This window comes from Dipodomys merriami, unplaced genomic scaffold, assembly GCF_024711535.1.
Source record: "Dipodomys merriami isolate MVZ:Mamm:240054 unplaced genomic scaffold, mDipMer1.0.p SCAF_14, whole genome shotgun sequence".
Taxonomy (NCBI): domain Eukaryota; kingdom Metazoa; phylum Chordata; class Mammalia; order Rodentia; family Heteromyidae; genus Dipodomys; species Dipodomys merriami.
In genome coordinates this window covers 2,317,136-2,337,259 of record NW_027202715.1, presented here as the reverse complement: position 1 = coordinate 2,337,259, position 20,124 = coordinate 2,317,136, and the positions used below count along the sequence as shown (strand labels likewise).

The 20,124-nt window shown below is 38.9% G+C and overlaps 1 pseudogene; it reads left to right on the top strand.

Annotated features, from left to right (window-relative positions):
• The first annotated feature begins 5,378 nt into the window (after window positions 1-5,378).
• LOC138825680 (NADH dehydrogenase [ubiquinone] flavoprotein 2, mitochondrial-like) lies at window positions 5,379-6,153 on the top strand (annotated as a pseudogene).
• The last annotated feature ends 13,971 nt before the right edge of the window (window positions 6,154-20,124 follow it).

The following is a 20,124-nucleotide window of genomic DNA, read 5'->3' as shown; positions in this document are numbered from 1 at the left end:
AAAGGAGGAGGCTGCAATGCTTGGTAAGAAATGTATGCATTATCCTGCCCATGTAATTGTAACCCCTCTGTATAGTATGTTCTCAAATAAAATAAAATAAAATTTAAAATAAAAAAAATACCTTAAAAAAATCAATGCAACAATTAGTAAAAGGAGAACAGAGTAGACTTGTAGAGAGAAAAGGTACCCTCTAAGAGAAAGAACATTCTAGTTAAAAGAAAGACTGAAATAGTAGCTCCTTCCTAGAGTAGCCTCAGATCCTGTGCCAGTTTTTGTCTCAGTGGAACTTTAAGAATAGACACTCTTTAAAACAGTCTGTAATTCATTTCTTGTAACTCTGAACACTTAAGAAAATGCTTTGTACAAATGAGAATAGTTTATTCCTTTTAGAAATCCTGCAAACAAAGATAATTGAGACAGGTAGGCCACTTACTGAGAGTGAATTATAACACTCTCCTCAGCTTTTTGTGAAGTGTCCAAATTTAAAAATAAAGGTGCCAGGGTCATGAAAGCCACCTACTGTCAAAATTGAGAAATTATAGAACTGACCTAATTAAATGGGCTCTCCTGGATTATGGAGAACAGGTTATTCTTAAAAAAAAAAATCCCAGGCCATTCTGCATAAAATTGAAACAGTAACATTATTTTTCTTAACTGAATTCTTCCACTTGTGTGTGTGTGTGTGTGTGTGTGTGAGAGAGAGAGAGAGAGAGAGAGAGAGAGAGAGAGAGAGAGAGAGAGAGAGAGAGAGAGAGAGAGAGAGAGAGAGAGAAAGAGAGAGAGAGAAAGAGAGAGGGAGAGAGAGAAAGAGAGAGAGAGAGAAAGAGAGAGAGAAGGTGAGGGAAAGGGAGAGGGAGAGGAGAGGGGGGTGTTACTGGGGCTTGAACTCAACACCTGGGTGCTGTTCCTTAATTTTTTCTTTTGTTCAAGGCTAGCACTCCACCACTTGAGCCACAGCTCCACTCTGGCTTTTCTGGTACCTAACTGGAGAGAGTCTCATGGAGTCTTCTGCTTGGTCTGGCTTCCAACCAAGATCCTCATATCTCAGCCTCCTGAGTTGCTACGATTAGAAGCATGAGCCACCAATGCCTGTCCCAGTGCTCCCTAGGCTTTCTTTGTTTTCGCCTTGCTGGGGATTGAACCTAGAGCCTTGCACATGATAGGTAAGTGTTCTACCACTGAGCTATATCCCAAGCTCTTTATTGTTGTTGTTGTTGTTGCTGTTGTTGGTTGTTGGGCCTGAACTCTGGGCCTGGGCGCTGTCCCTCAGCTCTTCAGCTCAAGGCTAGCAATCTACCTCTTGAGCCACAACACCATGTCTGGCTGTTTCTGCTTATGTGGTGTGAGGAATCGAACCCAGGGCCTCATGCATGCAAGGCAAGCACTCTACCACTGAGCCACCTTCCCCGCCCCTCCCCAGCAATTTTAATTGATTTATTGATGAGTGAGGTTTCACATATTTGCAGTGTGCAAGTTGATTAATTTTGATGTAAGTATTCATGACCACAATTGAAATAAGATTTCCATCTATTCCAACAGTTTCTTTGTACTACCTTACAATCCCAATTTTAAGATGGAAACAGAAATGACATTGTTCTGGATGACTTGGAGATGTTAGAAACAATTGCTTCAGAATATGGAAATTCAAAGCATTACATCTACACTCAGAAGATCTGGGTTAGTCATTTCATTTTACTGCTACAGAACTTGGGCCAACATTGCTTTTTACTAGTTCTGGGGTTTGAACCCAGGGCCTGGGCACTGTCCCTGAACTTCTTTTACTCAAGGCTAGCACTTTACCACTTGAGCCACAACACCATTTCTGGCTTTTTCTGTGTATGAGGTACTGAGGAATCAAACTCAGGGCTTCATGCATGCAAAACAAGCACTCTACCACTAAGCCACAGTCCCAGCTGCAGCCAATAATTTTAAATTTGCTGAGACTTGATTCCCTTAGCTATAAAAGAATATTACTGTCTGCTTTCCTTCATTGTAGCACTATTCATAATAGTCAAGATATGGAATCCAGCAAGGTGCTCATCAACTCATGAGTGAAGAAGGAAAATGGATACTATTCAGCTATTAAAAAAAAAAAAAGAATGAAGTCCTGCCAGACCAATGGCTCACACCTGTAATCCTAGCTACTCAGGAGGCTGAGATCTGTGGATTGCCATTGGAAGCCAGCCTGAGCAGGAAAGTCCATAAGGCTCTTACCTCCAATTAACCACGAATAAAAGCTAGAAGTAGAACAGTGGCTCAAGTGGTAGAGAGCTAGCATTGAGCACAAAAGCTCAGGGACAGTGCCCAAGCCCTGAGTTCAAGTCCAGGACCAAGAATGAAGTCCTATTTTTTTGTGTCTGCCAGTACCAAGGCTTAAACCCAGGGCTTGAGTTCTGTCTGACACCCTGGGAGCTATCTTTTAACTTTTTCACTCAAGGCTGGAGCTCTACCACTTGAGCTACACCTCCATTTCTAGATTTTTATGGCTAACTGGAGATAAGAATGCTATGGACTTTTCTTCCCCTGGCTGGTTGGTATTGCCATCTTCAGACCTCAGCTTCCTAAGTAGCTAGGATTACAGGTGTCAGCCATGGGTGCCTGGTTGAAGTCCTGCTATTCTAAACCAAATAGGTAACGCTGGAGGACATAATCTTACAGAGAAAGATACTGTATATTCCCACTCATTTGTGGAAGCTAATGAAAAAAATCAAACTCATCAAAGAATCAATGAATAGAGTCACTAGAGACTAGGAAGAATAGGGCAAGTGGGGATGTGAGAGGATAGATAAGGTTTCGTGTTCTATAGCACACTCACATAATACAGTCCACTATTTATGACATGTTTCAAAATAACTAGAAGAGTCTAGAAGTTCTGATAAATATTTAAGATGGAATGCTAATTATATTGATTTGCTCATACACAAAATATACATACACAAAATTATCATATTGTATCCCATAATATGTTTATGTAATTATGTGCCAGTTTAAAAAATACTTCCTAGGATTACTGTGCACATTAAATAAGAAAATTCATAGAGAGGAGTTTACTGAGAAATTAGTCAGCTTGGACTACCATCAGGAAGACCATTGCTGGATGGCTTCATCAATAGAAATCTCTTTTCACAGTTTTAGAGGCTTAGAAGTTTAAGAATGGAGTGCTAGCATTATCAGGGTATCAAGAGGGCTTAGAAATACATGCTTTCTGTGTCTGCCTATGGCAGAGAAAAGGTGAGCATGCTTGCTCACTGTTGCCTCTTTTTATAAAGGCACTAATCCCATTATAAGGGCCCCAGCCTCGAGACTTTCTCTAACCTAATCACCTCTGAAAGGACCCACTTTTTTTTTTAGTTGCACAAAGGGGTTTTAGTTCAACAGGTCATACATCTTGATCAATGTCACCCCTTCCACCATTCTCCCCCATCTTCCCCAATCCCATCCATATGCTCAAACTATATTTCATTTTACATATGTAAATTGAACATAATGCCTGTATTTGCACTCCTTTCCTCTCTCTAGTCATCTATGCCTGCCTTTTTTCAGCTTCCTGGTATTCATTTGTAATTGGGTACTATGGTTTCAGCATATGAATGGATTTGGTGGTAGTGAAAACACAATTCAGTCCATGCTGATTTTTTTCTAGGCCTACTTATAGACCTTCAAATATCATGACTCTAAGAAAATGTATAAAATATAATTGGCTAGGGGTGTAGCTCAGTGGTAGAGCACTTACCTGGTATATCCCTAGCACAAAAAGGAAGGGATAAAGGAAGGAAGGAAAAAAAAGTTAGCATATGTCTCTTTCTTGAGGGCAAGTGCTACTTCTTTTCCTCTGTTTTCATATACCTAGGTAAGTTATTCTTTGTCAAGTATTCCATGAATGCTTATGAAGATAACAGTAAGTAGTTGTGTGGTGTTATATAGGTTATAATGGGTCTCATTGTGACCCTCAAAGTTCTCCCAGAGTGTTAAGGATAAAAGATGACATTAGCCCCCATTACTGGATGAGGAACCTAAAGTTCACAGATGCCCAAGCCTATCTGAGAGAATAATCTAGTTTTTTACATACCAGCTCAGAGCATCTTCTACTTTGGCTTACTGCCTGCCACTATTCTTCACAGGATTTAGGTGGGTGCATTGGCCTCCAGTTAATACTAACACACAGCAATTTTTGCAGGATAAAAGAACAAAGTTTATTTTTAGAAAACCAAAACAGTTGGTGGCATTTTGATATTTACACTGTAATATATGCTTTTATGGAGAACCTCAGGATATTTGAAAGTTTCAGGATATAGCATAAGTGTTTCCTTTCCAGAACTTTGACTATTACTTTCCTTCCTCCTATGTACACTTCTAAGCAAAATAAGAATTTGAATTTACTATAAATACTTCCTATCAAGTACAGATAATTTCTTTCTCACATATTGTTTCTGAATTAAACAGTATACTAAATATCGCCTGAGAATTAGTCCCTACTTTCCTTTTTTCCTTTTCTGATTTTATTAAATACAGTTTGAAAACTATTGCTATAGTACACTTATTTTTCATTTTTTATCTAAACAGAAAGCTCAAGCTCTTAATTTTCTTTTGTACTAATTTTTTTTTACTTTCCTAATCATCCCAGGAGAGGATTTTTTTCTTTAGATAAAAAGAACAAAAAATGGTCAGTGATCCTTCTTAGATAATCAGGCCTGCTACTATTATTTAATCTGAAATTAGACATTATTTCACGGGATCAAAATTGGGTCCTTTTTCTATTTAACACATGACAAATGCATGTACTCTTATGTGGAACAAACTGGACTGTGCACACTTCATAATTTAAAATTTAGATCTAAATATGTTAGGTTTTTATTAATATAAAAGGAATTAGTAATTTATTTTTTAAAAAAGGACTTAATGCAGTTGGCTCTTTCTCTAAGAAAAATTAATGCAAGGAGCTCATGGCTTACATCTGTAATTCTAGCTACTCAGGATGCTAAGATCTGAGGACCTTGGTTCAAAACCAGCCAGGGAAGAAAAGTTCATGAGACTCATCTCTTATTAACCATCACAAAGCCCGAAGTGGAGCTGGGCCTCAAGTGTAGAGTACCAGCTCTGAGTAACAAAGCTAAGGAATATCACCCAGGCCCTGAGTTCAAGCCCCAGGACCAGCACACATGCACATACACACACACAAAGCAAAAGATAGAAAATCCCATTAAGACTTTTGTTTCTCTATTTACTTTTCTATAAATGAGATTCTGTATTTCATGGAGAGTCTGAGTTTGTAACAAAATTGGTAGTACATTAGATTTTTCTCAATCTAAAAGTTTTTTAAGTTAGTTTAAAGTAAAAAGTCCAGTTAAAAGTGCAACCTTGACCACCGTACAGTTTGCCCCACCATGTTCTTCTCCCTGGCGTTTCAGGCCAGAGCAGCCAGCCTCACTGCCCAGTGGGGAAGACAAATAAGGAATTTGCATAAGTCATCTGTGCAAAATGGTGCTGGAGGAGCCTTATTTGTGCACAGAGATATGCCTGAGAATAACCCAGATATCCCATTTGATTTCACACCAGAAAACTATAAGAGAATAGAAGCAATTGTGAAAAACTATCCAGAAGGACACAAAGCAGCAGCTGTGTTTCCAGTCCTGGATTTAGCTTAAAGGCAGAATGGATGGTTGCCCATCTCTGCTATGAACAAGGTGGCAGAAGTTTTACAAGTACCTCCAATGAGACTATATGAAGTTGCAACTTTTTATACAATGTATAATGGAAAGCCAGTTGGAAAATACCACATTCAGGTCTGCACTACCACACCTTGCATGCTTTGTAACTCTGACAGCACACTGGATGCCATTCAGAAAAAGCTTGGACTGAAGGTTGGGGAGAAAACACCACACAAACTTTTCATTCTTACAGAGGTGGAATGTTTAGGGGCTTGTGTAAATGCACCAATGGTTCAAATAAATGACAACTATTATGAGGATCTGACACCTAAAGATAATGAAGACATTATAGATGACCTCAAAGCTGGCCAAGTTCCAAAACCTGGGCCAAGGAGTGGACATTTCTGTTGTGAGCCAGCTGGAGGTCTTACCTCTTTGACTGAACCACCTAAAGGTCCTGGATTTGGTGTTCAAGCAGGCCTCTAATTTATGTTAAACTATAAATATGTCACTGGAGAAATAAAGCTCCTACTTTTTAAAAAAGTCCAGTTAAAGAATACTAATAGCGGGGCTGGGAAGGTGGCTCAGTGGTAGAGTGCTTGCCTTGCATGCCTGAGGCCCTGGGTTCGATTCCTCAGCACCACATAAGCAAAAAGAAAAAAAAAGCCGGAAGTGGCGCTGTGGCTCAAGTGGTAGAGGGCTAGCCTTGAGCTGAAGAGCTGAGGGACAGCGCCCAGGCCCAGAGTTCAGGCCCACGACCGGACCCAAAAAAAAAAAAAATACTAATAGCATTTAACTCCATATGAATTGCTAGTAGAATTTTTTTTGTTGTTGGTGATGGCTTGAACTCTGGGCCTGGGCACTGTCCCTGAGCTCTTCAGTGCAAGGCTAGCACTGTACCACTTGAGCCACAGCGCCACTTCCACTAGTAGTATTTTATCTGCTCAAAATTAAGTAAAATTTTGTGCAGTGCTAGAGATCAAATCCAGGGCCTTACAAATGTTAGATAATCTCTCTACTACTCAATCACACCCCCAGCCCACTGAAGTATTTCATGTGAACTACATAATATACATGCCTTATTACAGAGATTTGTAACAATCCTACAATACTCTAGCCTGATAACATTTTAAATGTATAAACTAAAATAGATATAGTAGGGAAAAAATGGAAGGAAAAGATATAAGAAAAAATGGGATGTAATTTAAACCAGGCATGGTGACACACACCTGGAATCCCAAGTACTTGGGAGGCAGAGCTAGCTCTAATTACAATCAATATATGTTGTTGAAAGTTCACAGATAAAAAAATGAAGATACCTTTGTTTTATTCCTCCTCGTTTTAATTTTTATGCATGTACATAGATTACTTTTATAATTAAAAAAGAATATTCATCGGGGCTGGGAAGGGAGCTCAGTGGTAGAGTGCTTGCCTTGCATGCATGAGGCCTTGGGTTCAATTCCTTAGCACCACATAAGATAAATCTGGAAGTGGTGCTGTGGCTCAAGTGCTAGATTGCTAGCCTTGAGCTGAAGAGCTGAGGGACAGGGCCCAGGCCCAGAGTTCAGACCCCATGACCAACAACAAAAAAAAAGAATATTCATCATAGTACTACAAAAACTGAGCCTCATTTATGTCTTCAATATGGCTTAATTAGAGCAAGTATTTTAGCTCTAGTTCTCTATCTCTAAACTAATTCAGAAAGGCAGCTTCCCAAGGGATACGTCTCTACTTCAGTTCTTCTGAGAATAAAGCCTTGTATAGATTGTGGAGTTCTATTCATAATGCTTCCCTGAAAAATGAAAGGAAGTGAACTAGCCAGGAATGGTGGCACATACCTGTACTCCTAGAACTTGGGCATGAGGATCACAAGTTCAGTGCTCACCTGGCAAGAGCTGGTCTTAAAATAAATACATAAAATTTTTAAATAAAGTAGACATTTCCTTGCTTCTGATGGTAAAAGCAAAGGATCAAAAGAGGTGATTTGACAGCCCTTATCAAGTAGTGCTAGTCCCTTGGAAAATGAATATTTAATGCTTGTGTAGAGAAATAGAATATGCAAGGGATGGAGTCTCTATATGTATATAGTTAGTTTTGCTGACTAAAGTCTTTTGCTTAGACAGAAACTAAGTTTTAAAGAAGCTGTAACCCTAGAACAGTGTTTTGCACATAATGGGCATTTAGTAATTTTCTACTGAATTCAGAGAGAAATGCAGAATAATAGATAATGATTCTAATAATGGGCCCATTCCAATGAATCTGAAGTCATTAGAATTGAGAGGGGGGAAAAAAGAGTGGCAGGGAAGCTATAAAACTTGCTAGATTGAGGGCTGGGAAGGTGGCTCAGTGGTAGAGCACTTGCCTTGCATGCATGAGGCCCTGGGTTCGATTCTTCAGCACCACATAAGCAAAAAAAAAAAAAAAAAAAAAAAGCCGGAAGTGGCGCTATGGCTCAAGTGGTAGAGCGCTGGCCTTGAGCTGAAGAGCTGAGGGATAGCGCCCAGGCCCAGAGTTCAGGCTCTACAACTGGACTCCTCCCAAAAACAACAACAACAAAAAACCTTGCTAGATTGAATGTGGAACACTCTAAAATATACATGCTTAAAGTGGCTTGTTAGACAAGCACTCTACCAATTTGAACCATGCCCCTAGCCCTTACTGCTTTAATTTGTTTTTACATATGGCAGTCTATCATGTTTTTTTCCTTCCAAGCTGAGCTCTATTGCCATCCTTCCATTTCTTGCTTCCCAAGTAGCTGAAATTACAGGTGTGAACCATCATACCTGGCCCTTGTTTTCTTTTATGTCTATAACACTTGCCTTTGATATAGTCTGGCTAGGATCCTGATTATCCTATAAACAGATTTCCCAAACACGTGGATGGGAACTCAAGCCTAATTAAGTATGGCACATCTGTAAAGTATAACACCATGCTAACCTTTGACACAAGAGTCATAACTTTATGTTGGTATGGGTTCTTAACATAAGTGATCCAAGGAAACTTTTATAGATTAAATATTATGAACAAGAGATTAGAGTTGAAGCGAAGTTGCCCCAATATTTAATTGCATTCATTTGGATTGCCTGATTAGCAAGGTTGAGATAAAGCTGAAGTCCAAGTAGTAAGTTTGGGAAAGAAGGGAAATGGAGAAGTAAGGAAGGATGTTAAAAGGTATTAAGGCAGCTACTGAGAAAGGGTACCAACAGATAAGACTAAAGTGCTCACCAGCTTAAAGAAGGACTTTTGACTTGAATTTTATTTTAAAAAATGTATTATTTCTTGTGTGCCCAAGTTTGCTGAGTACTCTTCATATCCATTCAGTTTCACCAACTACATTCAATACTTGTTACTATTCTAGATCTTTATGATCCTGGATCACATTTCAGAGTTGCCAATCAAATTTATGGGAAAATAATTAAATTTATGTGCTATCTTTATTTTCTATTCCTTATTATTTTTACATTATAATATATATCAATCATACAGAAAATGATATGCACAATTCTAACTAGGGTGAGGTGGAATCTCAGTGTTGTTTTGATTTGCATTTCTTTTATGGCTAAAGAAGTTGAGTATTTCTTCATGTGTCTATTGGACATTCTTATTTCTTCTTCAGAGAAGTCTCTCTTTAAGTCTTTGGCCCACTTATTAATCGGCCAGTTGGGTCTTTGAGGATTTGTTGTTGGGGGATTTAATTTTTTGAGTTCTAAGTATATTTTAGATATGAGGCTCTTGTCTGTTGTATGGCTAGTGAAGATCTCCCACTCCATGGGCTTTCTATTGATCTTGCTAGCTATGTCCTTTGCCATGCAGAAGCTCTGCAGTTTCATGCAATCCCATCTGTCCAACTTTTCTTTGATTGAGGGGATGCGGCCAAAAGGGAACCCTACTGCATCGTTGGTGGGAGTGTTAACTTGTTCAACCACTTTGGAAAGCAGTATGGAGGTTCCTCAGAAGAGCTCCCCTATGACCCAGCAATCTACTTTTGGGCATTTACCCAAATGATCACAAACAAGGCCATACTAAAGCTACCAGCACAACTGTTTAGTGTAGCATTATTCACCATAGCTAAGATATGGAACCAACCCAGATGCCCCTCAGTAGATTAATGGATCAAGAAAATGTATGCACACACACACACACACACACACACACACACACACACACACACACACACACACACACACACCACATACATACAATGGAATTCTATGCCTCCATCCAAAAGAATGACACCGCTCCATTTGTTAGGAAATGGAAAGAATTGGAAAAATTATATTAAGTGAAGTAAGCCAGGCCCGAAAAAACATAGATCCATGGTTTCCCTTATCTGCAATAACTAGTATATGTCTAGGCCAAGCAGAAAGGGTCAAAAGCTATGTACATATGACCATATAAGATGATGTTATGCAAAATGAACCCCAACATAGGGAAACAGAGGTTTTATCTTTGTTGCTGTTTTTGTAATGTACTTATAATGTAGTGATTTTTTGTTTCTTTTGTATGTTCTTCCCCTATGGTACAACCCCTGTTTTCACTGTATTTGATTCCGGTGCCCTACATCTTGTATATACATTTTTCTAATTCAGAGAGGGGAAGGGAAATAACAAAATGCTGAAAGAAGGATACAGGTTGACCCATTGTAACAACGAGATGTACAAGACACTATGTTGAAAATGATTTTACAACTTTGCGGGGGGGGAGGAGTTGGGGAGGTGGGAAGGGATGGTAGGGGAAAAACAAAGGAGGGGGTAACAATGCTCGACAGGAAATCTACTCATTACCTTATTCATATAACTGTAACCCGTCTGTACAGTATCTTTATAAATATAAATATAAATATATATATATATATATATATATATATATATATATATATATATATATATATATATATATAAAGCCAGCCCAGGCAGGGAAGTCCGTGAGACTCTCATCTGCAATAATCCACCAGAAAACTGGAGGTGGTGCTGTGGCTCAAGTGGTAGAGTGCTAGCCTTGAGCTGAACAGCTCAGGAACAGTGCCCAGGCCTAGAGTTGAAGCCCCATGACTGACCAAAAAAAAGATAGATAGATAGATAGATAGATAGATAGATAGATAGATAGATAGATAGATAGATAGATAGATAGACAGACAGATAGAGATAGATAGATACATGTGATAAAGACTTCAAAAAATATAATCTTGATGTCATACTCAAACCTAACTAACTCCTATATGTTATTTAATCCCTCATCCATGTTGGAATTTTATGATATTTTTCAGTTCAGAACTCAGACAAGGTCAATATCATGTATTTGATTAATAAATGCCTTACATCTATTACAATTCCTCTGTTCCCACCTCTTTATGTCATTTCTTTTTTCTTTTCTTTTTCTTTTTTTTGGTCACGTGGCTTGAATTCTGGGCCTGGGCACTGTCCCTGGGCTCTTCAGCTCAAGGCTAGCACTCTACCAGTGGAGCCACTGCACTACTTCCAGTTTTCTGGTGGTTAATTGGAGATAAGAGTCTCATATACTTTCTTGCCTGAGCTGGCTTTGAACTGCAATCCTCAGATCTCAGCCTCCTGAATAGCTAGGATTACAGGTGTGAGCTATTGGTGCCCAGCTGTCATTTCTTTAAGAAATTGAATTGTTCATAAAAATCCCACATTTTGGACTTCAGTGATTGGATCCTTGTTATATTTATGAATATACAACATCTATTCAATGTTATTCCTATAAATTAACAATTTCACTTAAATGCTTGATTAGATTCAAATTCAAATGCTTGATAGATTCACTCCTTTTTCTATGAATTCTTTTTAGATGGCTGTATTTACTTTCTATTGAATTACTTCAAGTGGAACATAATACTGAGTAACTTTGTTTTATTGCTAGATTTTATTTTTAGAATAGTTTTAGATTTCTAGAAAAACTGAGCAGATGACACAAACTTTCTTATTGTTTCAACTAATGAGTTAATACTGATCTATTGTTCTTAATTAACATCCATAGTTCATTTAGTTCATTTTTCCTAATGTCTTTGTTCTAAGATCTCAGCCAGGAGACCAGAACTGTCTCAGAATTATTGTTATTAATTGGTTTCAGTATTTTCAGGTAGATGGTCCATTACCAATTTCTTCTCTAAAAAGTTTTCTTAAATGGTTTCGGCATCTATCAGTAATCCCTGCCTTATCTCATTTCAATAGAAGTTGCAGAGTCATGATGTTTAAAATCAATGATTTCTTCTGCAATTATTAGCTAGAATTGTCCTGCAGTGAATTTTGCTTTTTCAGCTATTTGCTTATTTTAAAATATTACACAATTTATCTTGCAGATTTTAATGGTTCTAAATGTTAATGATTCTAATGTACTTGTAGGATACATATTAAAAAATTCCAATTGCTTTTGGCTTTTAAATTTATTTTTGTAATAGTACAGAAAAAGGTTTTTTATTGCTAATCAAAAGGTATGGCTTTCTTCTGTGATACATAAGTGCATTTGGTTTTTTGCTCCATTTTCTGATTTATAGCAAAACAAAACAACCCAGCTTGAAAATTACCAGAGTAATGACAAAATATTTTGTTGGCTTTGTATGCTCACAAGATAGTTGGCAGCTTAAAGCCCTATGTAGCTTGGATGGACAATAGTTAAAGGAAAAACCAAATTCAGACTAGAGAGTTGGGATTTTAATTCTTACCCCATTCTTAAAATCCAGGGAGAGAAGAGACATTGAAGGTTAAATCCATTACTAAACCGGGCACTAGTGGCTCATATTTATTATCTTAACTACTCAGGAGGCTAAGATCTGAAGAATGAGATTCTTTTTGTGGGGGGTGGGGGGTCCGGTCCTGTGGCTTGAACTCTGGGCCTGGGTGCTGTCCTTCAGCTCTTCAGCTCAAGGCTAGTGCTCTACCACTTGAGCCACAGCACCACTTCCGGCTTTTTTCTTTTTGCTTTTGTGGTGCTGAGGAATTGAACCCACGGCCTCAGGCATGCAAGGCAAGTGCTCTACCACTGAGCCACCTTCCCAGCCCCATGAGGAATGAGATTCAAACACAGCCTGGGCAGAAAAGTCTGTGAGACTCTTACCTCCAATTAACCACCAAAAAGCCAAAAGTGGAGCTGTGGCTCAAGTGGTAGAAAGCTCTAGCCTTGAGTAGAAAAAAAAAAAGCTAACTTCAAGCTCCCCCCACTTGTAAGTGTAATGAGACCTTCCATAGAACTGGCTGTGGGCAGCCTCTGCATAGCTGATCATATAGAAGTTCCTAGAGAAAGGCACCAAGCTCCCTGCCATTGACCCACAGTTTTACCAGGTGCATTGACTCTTCTATGTACCCTCTGTAATATCCTTTGCAGTAAGTTAGGAGATGTGTTTCCTTGAATCTTGTGAGTCACTGGAGCAAATTTAAAGCTCAAAAAAGTGGTATAGAAATCCCAATTTATAGCTGCTTAGCCAAAAGCCCCCAGTTTTTTTTTTTAAAGCCCTCCTGGGGCTTGTGACTGGCATCTGATGTAGGGGACCAGTTTGTGAGAGTGAACCCTTAACCTGTGAAATCATATGCTATCCCTAGGCAGATAATGTCACTATTGACTTAAATTAGAGGACACTCAGTGGTTGCCTACTGAATAATCTGTGGGAAAATTGCTTTAACATAGGAAAAATCCATACAAATCTGGGGCCACAGAAGAGTTCTATGTTGATTGTTGCTGTTATGAGAGCAATGACAGATAAAATAGGTTTGTTTGGTTTTTTAACTCTCATTAAGTAATTTCTGCCATTAATGCAGACTGCCCAAAAGCATGGTATTGAAAAGTGAATTATTTTTTGAAAGGCTAATTATTAAGTTCCTAAAAGGAAAGCTATTATAGTATATTTGTGTGAGCCAAAAATTCCAAAATAAATTAACTGACATTAATAACTAACATTCATAGATTAAAAAAATATCCACAGGTAGGCACTGGTGGCTCATACCTGTAATCCTAGCTACTCAGGAGGATGAGATTTGACAACTGCAGTTCAATGCCAGCCTGGGTAGGAAAGTCTGTGAGAATCCTATCTCAAATTAACAACCAGAAAACTGGAACTGCTGCTGTGGCTCAAAGTGGTAGAGCACTAGCCCTAAGCAGAAGAGCCTAGAGACAGCACCCAGGGCCTGTGTTCAAGCCCCATGACCAGCAAAAATGAATGAATAAATTAATTAATTTAAAAATGAATCATAATAAATAGTATTTGTGATTAGTTTGTGTGATATAATAACAAGAACTATAATAGTTTTTGTTGAGGAATGGAGAGCCATACAGTTGAAGAAAGTAATCTGAAGGAAATAATTTTACTACACAGGTCTACTAAAGAGAATTTATAACCTCTTTTTATGAAAATAAAGCCCGTCAGTTGTTTCTCTCCTCCCCACCATTCACATGTGTAGAGCAAATTTAATTTTCTGTTAAAGAACTCATTCTATGTGATAAAAATTGTATGTGATAAGAAAAAAAATTCTGAAATGTCCTAAATTTAATTTCAAGGGCTGGAGGAAAGTGCCAAGAGTAGATAAGGGGAGTTAATTAACTAACAGCTACAATAGAGCCAAATCAACAAAAGATTGTTCTATATTCCTGAATGTATGTTTTCAAACCTTGACTCAAAAAACCCCAGGTGGCTAGCCTCTTAGAAATCAACATATTTGGATTAGAACACCAACCAATCCAAAAGCACTAAGTACTTCCTAATGACTGTCCCCCATACAATATCTACGCAGCCTGCCTTTCTTACTCCTCCTACTCAGCCCTAGCTGTGCTTTATTTTTAACAACAGGATGCCTAAAAGTTCTTCACAGTTAATAGCCTAAAATCAGTGAGGTCTAGGATGGTTGCCCAAATGACCTCTAATACAGTAGACCTCAAATTCATTAGCATCTAATTTATATGCTAAGTGACACACCCACTAGTGCTGTAACAGTGCTGTAACAGTTTACAATCAGCAAGGTAGCAAGCAGGAAGGACTGTATGAGGAAAGAAGACAGTTAACACCTGGACTCCCCTTTTCTAAAAACCTGATGATATTCCTCTGCTAATTTCTGTTGCCCTATATCTATGACTTCACAAACATCCAGTGGGTTGAGAAGCTGATCAGCAAGACTTCTCTTTCTCCATTCTTTGTCCTCTGAATAAATGTGTGCTGTTGATCCTTAGCCCTTGGTTTGTAGCTTCAGGATACTGAATGGAAAAAGATCCCTTCCATAGTGATCTTTCTCTTAAGAGGAGCCAGAAAATTATTGGTAACACTCCTATCTCAAAACCTACCTAGGCCGACAGCCACTGGTGGCTCATGCCTGTAATCCTAGCTACTCAGGAGGCTGAGATTTGAGGATCAAAGTTCAAAGCCAGCCAGGGCAGGAAGGTCTGTGAGACTCTTAGCTTCAATAAACCACTCAGAAAACCAGAAGTGGGGCTGGGAAGGTGGCTCAGTGGTAGAGCGCTTGCCTTGCATGCTTGAGGCCCTGGGTTCGATTCCTCAGCACCACATAAGAAAAAAGAAAAAAGCCGGAAGTGGCGTTGTAACTCAAGTGGTAGAGTGCTAGCCTTGAGCTGAAGAGCTGAGGGACAGCGCCCAGGCCCAGAGTTCAGGCCCCACAACCGGACCCCTCCCCCCCCCCAAAAAAAACAACAGAAAACCAGAAGTGGCGCTGTGGCTCAAGTGGTAGAATGCTTGCCTTGAGCTGAAGAGCTAAGGGACAGTGTTCAGGCCCAGAGTTCAAGTCCTGCCACCGACCAAAAAAAACCAACAACACAAAAAACAACAAAAAAACCTACCTAGGGTTACATTATCCTGCCCCAAACCTTTGTAGGTTTGATGTAATCAACTTATGCTTTTCTACCCCAAATTTTCCTCATAAAAAGGCACTTTTCCAATGACTATCTAACCCTACTGGCTGGGATTTGTGGCAACTTGTCCCAGGACCTGTTTCTTTTCTGACTAGCATCTGTCATGGTTCAATAAACCCTTGTATTTCAGAGATCCCTTGGTCTTGAGTTTGAATTTCATATTGCAAAAGAGTAAATATTTAGAAGTGGCGCTGTGGCTCAAGTGGTAGAGTGCTCGCCTTGAGCTGAAGGACAGTGCCCAGGCCCAGAGTTCAAGCCCCACGACAGACAAAAAAAAAAAAAGAGAGAGAGAGAGAGAGTAAATATTTAGTAATCTGTCAAAAGTTGCTTCTGATACAGTGGCCTCTTGGGATCTACTTAACTATTCCCAAATTCACTACTTAATGTCTTAATTTTGTTTAAATATCACTACTGAAATTGTTTAGAAGAAGGCATACTTTTTTTCTGGTACCGATATTGAAAAACATAGATCAGATCCTTCATCTTCATGGTCTTAAATAATAAATCCATGGACACGGAAGGAGTAAAATAGCAAAGATTTATTGAAGAAAATGATAAGTTCTCCCACTAAGAGGTTCAAGGGAGGGACTGCCTGGCAAATGTTATACAGAGGTTAATAAGGTGTCTCCAGTAGAGAGCTATGTGACTCTCAAGATCACTGGACATCCTATGGCAGTATCAGTGTCCAGACTCAATCTGAGGGTCCACCTTCATTAGCTCTCCATGTATCATTTAGCCCCCTTCCCATTCTGACACACACTTCTGTGGTCCAATCAGTATATTGTTCATGTGCAAGTTCGCCCAGGGCAATGGGTCCAGGAATCCGAATATACAACAACTCAAGGCCATGGTGATGTGATGTCTACAGCCCTGCATACAGGACTGGTCAAAGCCTTGGTGAGGAAGGCAGAACCTCTATGGGAGATGACCTTTGCCTGATTGCCTACTGAGGCTCTTTTTCTGCTTTCACTTCCATGATATATGTAGAATAATGGGACAGTGCAGAACAAGAGGTTTCTCCAGGAAATGGGTTTGGCAAGTCAGACACTGGTGATAGCCTGATAAATTCCTTTGACTAGTTTCTTTACCAATGTTTTGTTATGATCAGAATTACTTTATCAGGTGTGTACTTAGACTTCAATCTGTATATTTTTCATTTCTTGTATAGGTAGGATGACACCACACACAGTGTCTTTGAGATGGAGTCTCTTGAACGTTTCTGCCTGGGGCTTCCTTCAAACCCTGGAATTGCAATCCTCTCAATCTTTTGCATCCCAGGAAACTAAGACAACCACCATGTGACATCTTGTCCAGCTATGGATGAAGAAGGGGTCTTGCTAAACTCTCCTGTCTGAGGTGGCCTCAAACTTCAGTCATCTCCTTCTCAGCCTCCCATAAGCATGAGACATTGGTGACCAGAAACTTTTTGTTGTTGTTGTTACTGAGATAGTGTCTAACTATGTTGCCTAGGTTGGCCTGGAACTTGAAATCCTTCTGCTTCAGCCTTCTAAGTAACTGGGACTACAAGCATGTGCCACATGTTGGATTTCTTTAATGTCTTCAGATGAACCTAATTCAGGGTGCAGAATTTACTAGATGAGAAGTTTCATGGGTATTAGCTCTAGCATAAAAACCAGCCATGGAATTTGCTTGATATTTAAGGTCATTTTTATGACTATGGTTTTCAATTTTTAAAGTAATTATTTGTGAATGTAATAGCAGAGCAGAGAGAAGGTCAACAGAGAGAAGATCTTTTTTCAGGCATACTATTTTTTTATTTTTTAAAATTCTTTCTATCATATAGCAAAATCATGAACTACTTCAAATGCATATCTGCTCTCAGGGAGGCTATCATGAGCTACAGGTCTCACAATCCTTCAGCCTCAGCGACCAGAGCTGGGATAACAAGTTTGTTTCACCATGCCTGGCTGATTTGTGTGTGTGTGTTGGTTTTGGGGCTTGAACTTGGGGCTCTGTACTTTTTTTTTTAGCTTTTTCAATCAAAGATGGCACTCTATTACTGGAGCCACACCTCTACTTCCAGCTTTTTTTCTGGTTAATTGGAGATTAGTCTCTCAAATTTGTCTGCTTAGGCTGGCTTAGAACCCTGATCCTCAGATCTCACCCAATCTCAACTGCAAGTCTGGCTTATTTCACTTAATATAATGATTTTCAGTTATATCCATTTTCCTGCAAATAATATGCGTTTATTCTCCTTTTTAGCTGAATAATACTTCATTGTTGTTATAGTTGGTGGTGGTGGTAGTGGTGGTGGGGTGGGGTGTATGTGAATGTGTGTATGTTTAGCTCACATTTTTAAATCCATTTTCCATTGAAGAAACCTTGTCTGATTTAATATCTTGGGAATACCTATTGTGAATACTGCTGAGATGAATGTAGGTGTGTAGGTATCTCTATTGTAGGCATAACCTTGGTTCCTTTGAATATATATATATATATTTTATGTATATATCTATATAGACAGATGGACAGATATCTATGTAGAGATATCTATCTATCTATCTATCTATCTATCTATCTATCTATCTATCTATCTACCTACCTATCTATCTATACAGATAGATATATATCTATACAGAAAGATATATATCCAGAAGTGATATAATTACATCATCAGGTAGTTTTTTTTTGTAGTTTTTTGAGGCCTTCATATTGATTTCCATGGTGGCCACACTAATTTACATACTTACTAACAGTATGTGTGTGCGTGTGTTGATCACAGAACTTGAACTCAGGACCAGGGCACTCTCTTTGACCTCTAGTGCTCAAGACTAGTGTTCTAGGGTTTGAGCCACAGCTTCACTTCCTGCCTTTGGTAATCAAATGTATATTTCCTGCTTGAACTGGCTTTGAACTGCTATCCTCAGATCTGTCTCCTAAGTAGCTAGGATTACAGGCATGAGCCACCAGTGCCTAGTAAGGGTTCTTTTACTTAACATCCTCATTAGCACTTGTCTTCTATCTCCACCTGCACATCCCAGTGCTGAGGCTTGAACTCAGGGCTTCACATTCTCACTTAGCTTTTTCCACTCAAGGCTGGCATTCTACCACTTGAACCATGTCCCCACTTAAGGCTCTGATAATTAATTGAAGGTAAGATTCTCATGGATTTTTCTGCACTGGTTGGCTTCCAACTTCAATCCTCAGGTTTTAGCCTCCTAGGTAGCCAGGATTACAGATGTCAGCTTCCTCCACTTTATACTATAGTTATTTTTTTCACAGTTATTTTGCCAGATTAAGCTATTGACTTTGACTTCACCTATGGCCTCAAGCACAAGCACAACTATTCTTAGTTTAGCTCAGGTAAGGTCTCACTAACTTATCTTGGTTGGCTACAAACTGTCATCCTCCCAACAACGTCCTTTACACTACTTAAACTTCTCAACAGAGCTGTGTCCAACTATTCCCATTCCCCACTCATGTATCCCCAGGGTCTCTGACTTGTGACTGTTCCTTATTTACAGGTCTTCAGAGTAGCTCAGTCTCAAATAATAGACTCCTCTCGAGATGGCACATGGATATAATGCTCTTAGATAAGGGGAGAGATGCAATAGATTTCTTCCCCAGTGCTAGCCTGTCACACACAAGCACCTGCAATCCATTCAAGGTTTTGCCTGAGTCTAGGACTGCCAGTCTATTGCCACCAGTGCTGACTAGACTCTCCAGGCTTACCTGGTCTTTTACAGCTTCAGGCTCACTTCCCCCACAGAAGCTAGGGTTGGAGATATGGACTATTTCTTACTTTTTTTTAGGTTATCTCTCTCTTTTTCTGTCCTTTTGAGCCATCCTGTCACTTTTTCCTTGATTTCCAATGTTCTCCCTCTCCTCAGAATATAGTTTGTCTTCTGCAACCCTGAAGCTTCTTCTTATCCATAGAGTCCCATAGTGGAGGCTTCTAATCTTCAATCATATCCCTAGAACATGAGTGATTTTTAATGAGATATTACATTTGAAGAGATTCTAGAAAGAACAGAGAAAATAGTCATGAGAAAATATTAAATCACAATTTTTTAGAACCAAAGCCAAGTGTTTACATAAAGACTGTGGAATAGCCAGAAAATTAAACAAGAAAAAGGTTTGCATATGAACTGCTGGAGAGAAAAAAGAAACCTTTAAGAACTTTTAAAGAGGGAAAAAAAGCATAAAAGAGCAAGAACCAAAATGCATAATATTTCTGAGATTACTGTAAGATAGGAAACAGCAAAGCAATGTCTTAAAAATCTTGAAGAAAAAGTATTTCTAATCTAGATTTCTATACCAAGTCATACCATTGACTTAACTGAACATAATTGTAGACATAGGAGATATCAAAAACTTTGCATTCTTTCTTAAGAGGCTACCACTAAAAAATAATGAATAAGCAAAAAAATGCTCATTGAATAACAACGAAGTAAGCAAGAACAAGTAAGACAAAGTGTCCAGGTACTAGGAGATACATGAGAGTGGGGTGTAAGGAATTCTCAAATTGACAATGTTGGCAAGTTTATGGATGACAGCTACGTAGAAGGCCAAAACAAACAAACCAATAAATAAAAACAATAGACTGAAATCAAAGATGGGGGCTCTAAGAGGGACAAAAAATTGAAAG